This window comes from Pan paniscus, chromosome 1 (assembly GCF_029289425.2).
Source record: "Pan paniscus chromosome 1, NHGRI_mPanPan1-v2.0_pri, whole genome shotgun sequence".
Classification (NCBI taxonomy): domain Eukaryota; kingdom Metazoa; phylum Chordata; class Mammalia; order Primates; family Hominidae; genus Pan; species Pan paniscus.
In genome coordinates this window covers 62263916-62276216 of record NC_073249.2, presented here as the reverse complement: position 1 = coordinate 62276216, position 12301 = coordinate 62263916, and the positions used below count along the sequence as shown (strand labels likewise).

Sequence of the window (12301 nt, the reverse complement as noted above, 5' to 3'; positions counted from 1 at the left end):
AAATCATGTCATGAAAATAAAAAAAAAAAAAAAAAAAAAAAAGGAAGACGGTGTTTTGAGAAGAAGTACGTGGGCAACTGAGCCAAATACTGCTGAAGGTCAGAGAAAATCAAGACTGGACCACCATATCATCTCCTAAACTACTGCTTTTCTGCACCATGTGCTGCCACTGATTGAACAGTGATGTTTGGTGCTGGTGCATTGATATCACTCTGTTTATCTCCTACAAGTTGCCAGTGTTGAGAGCAATGCCAGTAGAGTGATACGTCATGAGTTCAGATTGAAACACATTGGAGAGTCCCAAATGGCATGCTGCGAGTTGTTCTGCTTTTGTCTGAGAGCCTACTCTGCTGCTGAGTGAATGGGCATGGCTCTGCAGTTCAGTGGTGTTAACCCAGAGATTAAGGGACTCTTAATCTCTGGGTTAGAGGAGCTAGTGGACAAATGCTCTTGCATGCCATCCTTCAGGCACACAGTTCTGAAAGGTATTCTCTTTTCTATTAGAAGGTCCCATCGTGATGACCAGGATACAGTGCTCCTATGTTGACCTTTTTTCCTTTTCTGTTCATTCATTGCAGCTTTCTGAAATCACCTCCCAAATAAGCTTTCTGTAATTGTGCAAGTCTCTCCTTTCAGCAGAACTCTTAAAATTAGTATTGATTGGTAGCTGAAGGGAGATTTAGAGTTTTGAGAGTTTTGTTCATTTATTTGATTGTTTTAAGATGGAAGTATTATAAACATGTATAAAATCTAACCAGAAAGATCCAGGAGTAATGGAAAGAATGAATACAAATGAGATAAAGGGTATAATCAATAGAGTGAGTTATCTCAGAGGTAGATAGTGATGGGATTCACTACACTGCATGATTACCTTCGATGAGAAAAGGGATACACAAATACACATACTCAGAGAGGAAAAAAAATGGGTGTGGATAAGTGTATTTTTTGTAGATTTTATGATGGGAAATACAAAGAGTTTCTTTTGGTGGCTTCCATATTTTTCATGAAGTTCATTTATTTATTCAGTGTACACTTACTGAGTGCTCACTACAAGGCAGAGACTATGCTGAGCACTTGGTCTAGCAAACAAGACAGTAACCACTCTCCAGGGAAAACTCACAGTCCTCAAGGAAGTCAGCTGCTGTGTACAGGGTGCAGGCTGATTACATATTAAGTTTAACAACATTAAGAGCAACAGGCTACTAGAACACAAAACAGGAAAAAGAATCTGGATAAATTCGGTAAAACTTTCAGGAGAAAGTGATGTGGAAGCTGAGATCTGCATAACTGGAAGATCTCGAGAGTTGAAGGATAAACAGGTACAGATCTCAAGGAGAGTACAGAACATAAGACCAGAGGCCAGAGAATGCAGAATGTCTTTGAACACAAAGATGATCAATGTTCCTCGATTATTGAAAGTGAGGAACAGTGTCCTGCAAGTTTCAGAGAGAGGAAGATGCCTGATAGTGCAGAATTTAAATTGACATTTAAATTCAATTTTATTCGAAAGGCACTAGGAAAGCACAGGGACTGTTTATATGGGGGAATGGCATAATCAAATCTGCAATTGTTAAAGATTATTCTTGTAGCATTTTTGGAAATTTAGAGAACAGATTAGAAAGTGCAAAGCAGAAGCATAGTAGTTAGGACAGTGTTTTTCTGGTCTGTTGTTAATGCTACCCACAAAAATAACAATAGTTTTTACAACAAACCACATGTAGCACATAGCACACTTGCAGCTAAAACAAAATTTTTATAAAAATGCTTAGCAATTTATACAGTATTCTCTCCTCTTTGCCATTCTCCTCTTCTATAGTATTCCATTCTACTTTATTTTATTTTTGAAATGCTGATCCATGAAATTGATCTTGTGACACATCATGAGGATTAGGAGATGGTTTTGGTTGTGAGCATAAAAACTACGTTTGGTTTCAACAAGGCAGATGCAGACAGGTGGCCAAATTGAAGATTTATTTGTGACATAGCATCAACAGGACTTGGTGCTAGAATAAATTTGAAGATGAGATGGAGACAACAAATATAACCTGCTGATTTTTTATTAAGCAACTGGGTGGATGACTACATCATTCGGCAATATAAAGGGCATCAGGGATGGAGCTTATTGGAAGGAGGCCAATGACATTATTTCAGTTTGCAGATTGTGGTGCAGTACATAGATAGCATCTTAGTGTACATGTTGAGTAGACAGTTGGGTATTTGCAAATGAGGCTAGAGAACTATGTCAGGAATACAAATATGTGAATTTCCAACCTAATTATGATAATTAAAGTGATGGAGATAGATACTGTAATCTCCGCAACACTATAGAGTGAGAGAAGAGTCTATGACTGACTATTTAATTTTTGCCCATTTGAAGTTTGGACAAAAAAGATTAAGCTGACACAGAAGACTAAAAAGTGCCAAACACCAAAGTATGAGAAAAATCATAAGTGTGGTGTCATGGAAACAATGAAATCCATGTTTCAAGGAGAAGAGAGAGATCAAATGATAGTACTGAAAAAGTGTTCATTGGATTTAGTGACACTGAAGTAACTCATGACCATACAAGGGCAGAAGAAGTGAGAAGTCAGATTTAAGCAGGTCAGGAAGCTGGAAGCAGATGATAAAATACAGACATGGTGTAGGTGTAGACGATTCTTTGGAGAGTTTTTTTCTGTGAAGGAAGATAGTGGAAAAAAATTAATGGAATAGAGAAATGTCCTTTATTTAAAAAAAAAAATCCTTTTAGAGCTTTAAGAAGACAGAACCTGGACAGAAATCTGCTTATTGTTTCTTTGAGTTTTGTTCAATAGATGTACAACAACCAAAGTAGAAGATTCATTTTGGAAGCTTACATTATGGAAACTGTATAGATTATTCAAGAAAATTAAGAAAATGCAAAAAAGGAAAATTTAGGGAAATTCCACCCATACTTTTACTACTAAAAGATAATCATTAGTTACATTTTCGTTAATGTTCTTCCAGTTTTTCCATGAATACCTTTTAATATAGCCATAATGATATTATTCATATGCTTATGTAAAATATTTTATTCACTTAACATTATAACTACTTTTCTATATAATTTCACAATATTTTTAAAAAATTGATTTAGAGAGCACAAGCGCAGTTTTGTGACATGGATATTTTGCATAGTGGTGAAGTCTGTGCTTTTAATGTAACCATCACCCTGATAGCATACATTGTACCCATCAGGTAATTTCTCATTTCTTACCCTCCTCTAACCCTCCCACCTTCCCAAGTATTCAATGCCTATTCCACTCTCTCTGTCCATGTGTATGCTATTTAGCTCCCACTTATAAGTGAGAACTTGGTATTTGATTTTCTGTTTCTCAGTTATTTTGCTTAAGATAATGGCCTCTAGCTCCATCCATGTTCCTGCAAAAGACATAATTGTAGCATCATTTCACATTTTTTATGGCTGAGTTGTATTCCATGGTGGCTCTGAGATTCTTACTTCTGTTTGACCTAGTGAATTGTTAAAGCTTTTTACTGTATTTTTTAATTCCCTCAATGAACTTTTTATTTCTAGAAGTTGTCTTTTTAAAAAATATCTATTGCTTTGGCAAGTTTTTGATCATTTTCCTGATTTGATTTTCTGATATCTTTGTATTTTTTTTATTAGCTTACTCTTGGATCTCATTGAGCTTCTTTAAAATCAATATTTTGAATTATTTATCTGATATTTCAAAGATTTGATTTTCATTAGGATTTTTTGCTAAAGAGTTAGTGTGATCCTTCAGGGGTGTCATAACACTCTGTGTTTTCATACTTCCAGAATTGTTTCACTGGTTCCTTCTCATAGGGAGAAATTATTTCCCCTTCTTATTTTTGAATTTTTTATTTGGATGGAACTTTTTTCTTCCCTTGAGGATGTGACTATAATGTATGTTCCATAGGGTCACTTGGCTTTGGTTCTGAGTGCTTTCTGTGGTAAAGACTCCGTATGTAGAGCCTTGGTTGTAGATATCCTTAATGTGGTGACTTTCTCAAATGCTGGTTGTAGTAGCAATGTACTGGGGCATGTGAGCAGGCTCATGGCCTCCTGCTGTGTCAGAATGGTGGAGGTCTCCAGAAGCTTCTTATCTTGTTCCCATGCACTGTACACTTGTGGCAGCAGATTTAGTATTGGGTTGTGTAGTTTAACCTCCAAGCCAGTAGGTGGTTCTTTCATGTAAGAACCAAGTGTGGTGGTAGTGGAAGGATTGATGCTTGTTCTTTTTTTACATGGAGAAGCTCTTTGTTGGCTCAAGCAATGGGTTGGTCTGCGTAATGCTCAGTGGTCTGGGCTCCCACTCAGCTCCACAGAAGGGTATAAGGCTAGTTGGAGCTGGACTGCACAAGCTCACCCTTGGATCCTCCACTGGCAAGCACAAGCACCAGCCCTGACGGAGGTGCTTGGGAAGCTCATGGTGAAATGTGTTGGGATATCCTCAGGGTATGGGGGTGGGGTTGCTCCAGCTCTATTGCCTGGGTAGGCAGGAACATGACCCATTTCTCTGTCACACCCTTATCCTGGTACTCAGGACACACAGTTCTGTCAGACACTCCTGTCTATATCCGGGCTGCAATGTTGCCAAGGGCCATAAAAGACATCTGCCTTGTAAGCTCATTGTCAAAATGGCTGTGGTACAGAACCTCCCCCATCAGCCCCAGACACAAAACCCTCTAGCTCTCCACTACAGGAATACTGGTGCTTTGTGTAGAGAGGGGACAGGGCCCCACCTTTCACATAACTCTGGGCCTAGTGTGAACACTGCCAGTGGGGATGCAGCTACCCCTAGTCACCTCAGAAAGGCTGTCCTCCAGCATGCTTGTGCCAACTTCCTATGGGAGTGGCCATAGCTGTGTTTGTAGCAGTGAGCAGAGGGAGAGTAGAAGTACCCCTCTCTATGCCTGGGCCTGAGCACAGAGGCTGCTTGGCCACTGGAATGGAACTACAGTCCTCCCTTGCAGAGCCAACCACAGCACCTGTATCTCTGCTGGAAGCAGGACCATCATTTACAGCTCACAAACGGGGAACACCTGGGCACTGAAAAGCACATGATCTGGTTTTCTTTGTCCCAAGAGGTGCTCCCTTCATGAACTGCACTCTCCCTTTTTTTAGGAGCAGCACTCCCTCCCCAGGGACAGACTCCCTCCCCAGGGGATAGACCCCTGGAAATTCTGCAGCTTCCTTAGGTCCAGCCAGTCCTTTGCTGCTGACATAATCTGAGCAGGCACTAGGGAATGTCTGCAGGGGTTCCCATGATATGGAGACACAAGGGCTGAGATTCCCTGGGTAAGACACAGTTATCTGATAGCTTCACCACAAGTATGGTGCCTGATCACCACTCCTCAAGTTAGAGGGAGGGTGAATAACCTGCAGGGAGTTGGTAGTCTGATAATGCCCTCAAAAAGTCACCAATTTGCTGTCTATACCAGCCTATACCAGTGTTTGGGCTCACAAAGGTAGAGGAGCTATCTGACAGTTCAGATATCAGAAGTCAGCCACAGGGATTAGGGGAGCCAAAACACTCCCACCTATCTTTCTGATGAAATACCAGTCTCTTGGGGTTCCCAGCTGATTTCTGCCAGCCTCTTGCTTTTCTCTTTTTCTGTGCCCCAGCTTCTTGCTGTGAGTTCTCCACTAGGTTCCAACACTTTCCCCTTGATATTCTATTTGAGTTATGATTACAAGTAAGTAATCTTGGTTCCTCTTATGACAACTGGTGTCTGGTCTCTAGTCAGCCTTCTTGAACTAGAACCTCATGTCACAATGTTTACAAAATAATTTTACTTTGTATAATATTTGGAATGAAATATACTATAACATATTTAACAATTTTTTCTTCTTTCCATCTAGGTTTTCTGCATGCTTTTTAAAATATCATTTGAATGTCATTCTCATTCCTGAATACATCTAGATTCACATGCTCAAAATCTAAAAGATTCATAAGGATAAACCCTGGAAAGGCTCTCTCCCTCTCAGATACCAGCCGTGACCTACATGCTGTTTAAATTAGTCTCTAGTCTTCAGCCCTCACCAGTGCACAAGTGAGTTGGCAACATCTCTCACCCTTATTCCTCCTCCTGTGGCATGATCCAGGCTTTCCTAAATCAGGGCACTGGAAAGATTGCCTTCAGGAGCCACTAGTGTTGATCTCAACTCTATACTTTAATGCTCCTACTATTGCTCTTGTTGCTATAGGTAACGTTGCTAAAGGGTAACCTTGAGGAGACCTTCATTTTAGCTGTTACATCAGCATCATGCCTGTTACCATGGGTATTCTAGTGGGTGGTGTTGCTGCTGTAGTGTAACTGCCCAGTGGGTTCTTCTTGTCTGCTCTCCAGATACAGTCAATTTATCAAGGCAGGGGAATTGCAATAAACTGTTTAATTTGCACAGAGGCAGCTGAACAGGAGACCAGAGTTTTATTATCAGTCAGATTAGTCTCCCAGAGAATTCGAGGGCTGGGATTTTTCCAAGGTAGTTTGTGGGGAGGGGTTTGGGCGGTTAGGCAATGTGTGCTTGCTGCTGATTGGTTGGAGGCATAACCACGTGGGAAATGGTCCTCTTGCATGCTGAGTCACGTCTCTGTGGGGCCACAGGAGGAGGTGATGGGTCCAGGTGGAGCCATTGGTGTCCAACATACAAAAAAACCTGAAAAGATATCTCAAAAGGCTAATTTTAGGTTCCACAATGGTGATGTTATCTGCAGGAATAATTGGGGAAGTTGCATATCTTGTGAACACTTGTATATAATGGCTGGCAACTGTTTATGTCTACACTTGGCAGAATTCAGGCTTCTCCATCCACCTAGCCTGGTGGTGTCTCATTAACTTTACAAAGGTGGTTGAGTTTTGGGGAAGGGCTATTATCATTTAAACTATAAACTAAATGGCTCCCAAAGTTATCTTGGCCTAAGCCCAGGAATAATTAAAGGCAGCTTGAAGGCCAAAGGAAAGATGGGGTTTAGCCAGATCAGATCTTCACTGCCATTATTTTGCCATTATTGTAATTTTTGCAAAGGCAGTTACACTAGCAAGGACTATATCTTAAGTGACCATGGAACATCATTTGAAATGACACACCTTTGAGCCAAAGTCGATGTTATCAATGTTCATACTGGGCAAACAGGTATCAACTGAGCAAGCTGGCACCTATGGTCAACTTAATTGTAGCAGGGGCTTTCTGTGCACCAACATTAGATTCATTAGATTTTATTTCCTTGATTTCTTACAGCCTGCTTTCTTAAAGACTTCAGAAGAAGTTCATCTGAGTGAATGGGGAGAACATAGGATACTATCAAGGCTAAATCCATCCAAGCCATATTTTAATTGATACAAAACCCGAACACCTGTGGTACACGCTGAGTGGTTGGGAATTAGTGTTTGTTTTCACTCTTGCCAGAGTCTTAATTATAGTTCTATGGTGTTTGGGGTTGCCAATTGTTCTAAATTTCCTTTCTCTTATCTACTAAGAAGCCCATTAAATTTGTGTAAGGTGAAACTGGAGGCTGCAAAGAATAGCCAAAGGAGCAGCTTCCAAGGGCCTAAGATTGAAGCTTCTTTCATGTTCTGTCAAAGAAATTCTACACTTAAGGGAAGGTGTGGTGCCAGACCTTTCCTTTATAGCTTTAGCTATATGTTGTAATTGTCTTTTTTCTGGTTTAATTTTATATTTAGGGATCATAGGAGGAATTTGATTTTGGAGGGCCTTTGATTTTATTAACATTTTATGATATATTAAGGGTGTGAAAAGAAAATTTTTGGTTCCCCAAATCACTAAGCTAAAGGAAGAAGTCAAGCTGGGAAGTGCTTAGGGCAAACCTGCCTCCCATTTTTTTCTTTTTCTTTTTTTGAGATGGAGTCTTGCTCTGTCACTCAGGCTGGAGTGCAGTGGCGCGATCTCGACTCACTGCAACCTCTGCTTCCTGGGTTCAGGCAATTCTCCTGCCTCAACCTCCCGAGTAGCCAGGATTACAGGTGCCAACCACCATGCCCAGCTAATTTTTTGTATTTTTAGTAGAGACGGGATTTCACCATGTTGGCCAGGATGGTCTCAAACTCCTGACCTCGTGATCTGCCCACCTCGGCCTCCCAGAGTGCTGGGATTACAGTTGTGAGCCTCCACACCTGGCTTCCTGCCTCCCATTCTAAAGTCATCCCTCTGATCACTGAGATAAATGCATATCTGATTGCCTCCTTTGGAAAAGCTAAACAGAAACTCAAAAGAATGCAACCATTTGTCTCTCATCTGGAAGCCCCCTCCCTGCTTCAAGTTGTCCCACCTTTCTGGAGAGAACCAATGTACGTCTTACATATTTTGCTTGATGTCTCACATCTTCCTAAAAAGTATAAAACCAAGCTATGGTCTGACCACCTTGGAAACATGTCGTCAGGACCTCCCGAGGCGGTGTCATGGGCACATGTCAGCAACCTTGGCAAAATAGACTTTCTAAATTAACTGAGAGCTGTCTTGGATATTCGAAGTTCACATTTTGGTACCCATGAAGGTATTCTGAGTGGAGGTGCCCCTGACCTTTGGCAAATCTCCTATCAGTGTTTGGTACCAGCCTGAGCTATCTTTATGGCTCAAACCAATAGGACAATTCAAGATCTCCCAAAATGTGATTGTGATCTAAAGTTTATTTTGCTGTACAACTCCTTTTTTGGGGAGTTTTAGTTGCTTCCAAGACAAAGAAGGCAAGTTTTTCCTGCTTCCATGACGTTGGAAGGCAGGTAACTCCTTTAAGGAGTTTGAGCTAGCGTTCAGCAGGGAAAATGAGCTTGAGTTTTTTCCTGCTTCTAGTATGGTAGAGAGCAGTCTTCAACCTGATACCCATCCCTAGGTAAGTAACTGAATTGGGGTTTGTCTTGCTAAAGTTAAGCTTAACAACCAGCTGGTCTTCATTTCTCCTTACCATTAGAGCACTCCATAATTGTGTAAGTTGTGCAATTGCTTTGCTTAACTTTGGTTTGTTTCTGTTTTTGTTATTGTTTCAGTTTTTTTTCCATTGGGTTTGACCAACTGTATATTCGACTTGAACAAATCTCCAGGAAAGCTTCCAATTATGGGGAACAAGTCCTCTGAAGTGGCTAAATTCCCACACACACAAAAGAAAAGGTAGGGTGGTGGGGGGAGAAAAACAGCCAGCAAAAGGAAAAAAAAAGGAAAGATTTTTGATTTTGACTACTTAAGGGGCTTTATTTACATAACAAGGCCACCTATTTGGTAGCCAGGCCAAACTGAAAGAGCAATGGCTGTCGCCCCATGCTGCAGTTCCATAGCTAAGGTTCTGCTTTCTTTTTTTCACCACAACAGTCTGGGTTTGATTCCTAAATCAAGCCCTTTCTGGTTTGATACTTGGTACTTCTGAAATAGCAGCAATTTGTCCTAGCTGAAATATGGTAATGAGATTTAAAAAGTTTTTTTTAAAGGACCTCAATGGTTAAAAGTCAGCTTAATTAAAAGCTAACATCCAAGATGTGTGTGTGTGTGTGTGTATGTGTGTGCATGCACACGTGCGGGCGCATGTGTTTATTTAAAAGGCTTTCATGTTTTTTTTGTTTTGTTTTCCTAAGAATTGGTTAGAACAATGAAATTTTCTTAAATGGTTGATTGACTTAATAAATTATAAGATATTTTAATTTTTTTAACCCAAAGTTTAACTTGTATTGCATCTCGCCATTTTCAGTTTTCTCTCCCCTTTTAAAAGGCACGAAATGGTTACTCTCTCCTTCACCTCTGCTTTGAGTAGTCCCACCTTTCTGGACGGAACCAATGTACATCCTATATATATTGATTGATGTCTCATGTCTGCCTAAAATGTATAAAACCAAGCCATGCCCAACCACCTTAGGCATATGTCGTCAGGACCTCCTGAGGCTGTGTCATGGGCACATGTCCTCAACCTTGGCAAAATCAACTTTCTAAATTAACTGAGACCTGTCTCAGATATTTGGGTTCACAAGAGTAACAAAAATTAACTCGATAACATAAATTAAAGGTTACTTCTGCCAATATTTTGAGACCAGTATATTTTAACAACATTTTTATTTAATGATTTCTGTCTTTCTTGTATAGTCATGCAGAATTCACAAAAAGGACAGAACATAATATTTGAAGGCTCTACCTGACCTGATTTAGACATCTGAAAACCACTGCTTGAAAGACATGGATCAATTAAATCCAAATATTTTAGGTATCTAAAAAGTTAAATTGGAAACTGAAAAGACATGCTTGTCTTATGCTTCACAAAGATGCCTAAGCATTGGATTTTTGAATGTGGAATTATTCTACATAGTGCTCCTGAGCTCTCAACATTAGGCAGCCTACCACGTCGAAATGGTATAATCAATCCATAGATGAACACTCCTAAAGAAAATGAATGTTCCCAAATTCCACAAAGATCGATGATGTCTCTGAAAGGATGGCATATACTTTGTGACAGAGTAAGATTTCTTCTCTGTCTTGGGAGCCAACGACTGCAGTCACATTGCTATTCAAGTAGTGGTAGTTAATGATTTAATCTTTATTAATAGGAGAAAAGATTCCATTTGTTTAATATGCAGGTTATTTGTGATGCTAAATGCAATGTAATTGATGTAATTTAAAAGTTTCAGAGATAATGTCATGATTAATTCATCTGTAAACAATCTGGCATCTTTCATTTTATTGAGGCAGGCAAATTTTTTAACTAGCTGAAATGTGAGTAAGAACATTTATGACAACAATTATCATTTAAAAATACAATGCAGTATGAAAGATGAATGTCCTACAGGGCATTGTGCATTTGCTGTAAGGTCTTAAGAGCTGTAATTCGGCATGACTCATTGTCTCTGTATGAAAGAAACATGAGGGCAGCATAACTAGCATTGTGTCTTTGGACTGAATAAGGTTTTAGAATTTCATGAAGGAGATCACTGAGTATATTTCAAGGGTCAATTTCTTGAGAGTTTTGCTGCCCCTATGCAACTATTCATTCATTGAATCATTTATTCATCCATTCAATGAATATCATGGAGTGCCTTTTAAAGGACAAGTGCTTCGGAAGAACTGGGGATATGTATATATAGATTGTTTCTGCCATCAAAGAACACCTAAAGTATTAAAGAGTATACTTTAAGTAAGATTCAATTAATATCCCACGAAATACATAAAATGGATACCATGGGAGCAATGAAAGAAGGCATTTAGCCCAGGCTTGGGAGACAGGCTGATCAGAAGCTGCTGGAGGAATTGACATGTAAAAACTGTATCTTATTAAAGGATGCAGATAAAGTCACTGAAAAGTTATCCAGGCAGAGAAGATGACATACAAATGCAAGAGGTTTAAAAACAAAGCAAAACAAAACAATATGTGTTATTTGTGAGCCGTACCACATGTTTGGTGATGTTGGAGAGCAATGTGCAAGGCAAGAAATGTTGCAGAGCAAGATCGGGGGTAGAAAGGTTCTAGAATGTGGAGGGTCATGTGGACTCTATTATACAATTTAGAATTTATTCTATAGATTATATAGACCCATGAGAGCACTATTTGTTTAGGTAGATTACTTTAGGGCTTTGAAAGGGATGAGACTAGAGGTGCAGAGAAACTATTTAGTATCGTGAGGATGTAATCTGGGGAAAAAATGATACAGGCATAATTACCACTGGGCTATGGCCGTAATTTGGGAGTGAATAAGAAAATTGAGCCTAAATTTGCAGTTTCAAAAAAATAGAGATTAAAGGCAGAATAAATAGGGGGATTTCAACATATAGTGAAGTAAGGGTTTAAGTAGGGGGCACAGAAAGAAGAGCCCATAAAGATGACAAAAAAAAATGATGAGAAAAACACTCCAACAATTAAGAGAGTGTTATAAAATCTAAGGAGCAAGGAACTAACAAAGTTCTAATGATGTGATAAAAATAAGAAAGATAGCTTTAACTATTAGATTATCCATCAATAACTTTGGAAAAACAGTTTCGGTGGAATACTATGGGTGGAATACAAATTTCTGTGGGTAGTGTAGTGGATAGAATTGGGAGTTGAAGACATGGAGATGCAGTATTGATAGTTGTGTCCCTGAGAGCACGTAGCCTGGACGCTGGATGTCCTGGATCCTCAGCTTGCCACTGGCCATGGCCAATGTTGTAGTGAGATATATAAAAAAGCAGCCAAATGGTTACGCATTTTTATTGGCTAAAACTTTTACCCCAAACTCCAATGTATTCATCTACTGAAATAAACCAAATTGATGATGCAACTCCTCAAACGCAGACCTGCCTGTAAAAAGAGTTGGGTCAGTGAATTGT

General features: G+C 39.6%; 1 long non-coding RNA gene across 1 annotated transcript in view; it reads left to right on the top strand.

The window, feature by feature from the left end:
- Positions 1–12301, top strand: part of LOC134729399 (uncharacterized) — a 33726-nt gene that overhangs the window by 17498 nt on the left and 3927 nt on the right. Inside the window, exon 2 of the long non-coding RNA XR_010110466.1 lies at positions 9010–9130. This is a non-coding gene — a long non-coding RNA (uncharacterized LOC134729399). The remainder of the gene's footprint in view (positions 1–9009; positions 9131–12301) is intronic.